This window comes from Cebus imitator, unplaced genomic scaffold (genome assembly GCF_001604975.1).
Source record: "Cebus imitator isolate Cc_AM_T3 unplaced genomic scaffold, Cebus_imitator-1.0 Scaffold0, whole genome shotgun sequence".
Lineage (NCBI taxonomy): Eukaryota > Metazoa > Chordata > Mammalia > Primates > Cebidae > Cebus > Cebus imitator.
Genome location: NW_016107315.1, coordinates 2,026,039 through 2,027,736, shown reverse-complemented (window position 1 = coordinate 2,027,736; position 1,698 = coordinate 2,026,039).

Sequence of the window (1,698 nt, the reverse complement as noted above, 5' to 3'; positions counted from 1 at the left end):
TTTTTTTGAGACAGAGTCTTGCTCTGTCACCTAGCCTGGAGTACAGTGGCATGATCTAGGCTCACTGTAAACTCCGCTTCCTGGGCTCAAGTGATTCTCCTGAATAGTTTTACTTAGTGTTAGAACAGCTCAGAGCGGGGGTAGCCCCTCTCCGTAGGCAGGTCATCCTGTTAAGTGCTCAGCTCTCAACAGAGAGGAGACCCTGGAGAGGGTGGCGCCTGTCCGAAGGCAAGTCATTCGGACATCTCTGCAGGTCTCTGAAGCTCTCAGCAGATAGGGTAGCTCCTCTCTGCTGCAGGTCACCTCTGAAGCTCTCAGCAGAGAGGGTACTCCTCTCTGCAGCCGGTCATCCTGTCCCGACGTCTCTGCCCTCTTCATCCTCTGGCCATCCTCTGTTCTACTCTGGCTGAATCCAGGACTTTTATGGACCTCAGAGGAAAGGAAGTGTGTGCCGATTGGTCCATGGGCAGCCATGGGTGGGCCCAGGAGAGACACCATGAGTCCCCACTCCCCACCCCGTGGGACTGGCAGCCTGGCCCCCAGCCCTCAGGCCTTCTCTGGCCTGAAGATGGAGCCTTACTGGGGACCTTTCCCCTTCCATCCAGGACTCTGTCTGCCTCCCACTGCCATTCAAGGCTCCAGGGCTCAGCCCCAACCCTGCTCCGAGATTGGAGCAGGTGCCAGAAGTGGAGAGAGGCCAGGTAGTGGGAGCAGACACCCCCACGCCTGCAGGGATGAGGGCAGCAGGGGTGTCCGTCTTGGGGCTCCTGAGGGTGCAGGCTGCAAAGACGCCCAGGTCCTGCGCCTAGGACGGTGGCCACAGCCGCACCCAGGGAGGCACATCCTGCTTGCTCCTGGCCCTCCCGAAAGAGCACAAGGAGGCTGGGATCCACAGCTGCAGTTTGGGCGGCTGTAGCCCCGCCCAGGAGGGTGGGACTCCTGCCTGCTTCTTAGAGCTGGAGCCTCTGGGTCTGCAGCTGCAGTTTGGGCAGCTGCAGTGGCACCCCGGAAACTCCCACCCCAACTCAGAAGGAGTGGGGCTCCCAGGGCTCCCACCAGCTCCATGGTGTGTGCAGCTCGATCCATGCTTCCCTGCTGCAGCCAGCCTGATGGCATAGCCGCTGCCATCAATATCAAGTGTTTTAAGCTTCATATATTTGACAAACAAACATTCCAAACGCAAATTATAACTTCAGTCTGCATTTTTTTATATTACTCCCCTGAAGTCCAGAAGAGATATATTAGACTTGAGATAAGTAATAAAATCATACAGGAAGTATTGTCAAATACGAAATGTTGTTTAACCTTCTTTGGATTATATTTATATGAATGTGTTATTATGTGTTCCAGAGTTGTGTGAAATTAGTATGATTCTGATATGTCTTAGCATATATGATCAGAAGTAATTATGGGCTAAGCTCGGTGGCTCACGCCTATAACCCAGCACTTTGGGAGGCCAAGGAAGGTGTATCAACTGGAGTCAGGAGTTCGAGACCAGCCAGGCCAATATGGTTGGCCGACTCTACTAAACCCGACTCTACTAAAAATACAAAAATTACCTGGGTGTGATGGTGGGCACCTTTAATCCCAGCTACTTGGGAGGCTGAGGCAGGAGAAATGCTTAAACCCAGGAGGCAGAGGTTGCGGTAAGCTTCGATTGTGCCATTGCACTCCAGCCTGGGTGACAAGAGCTAAACT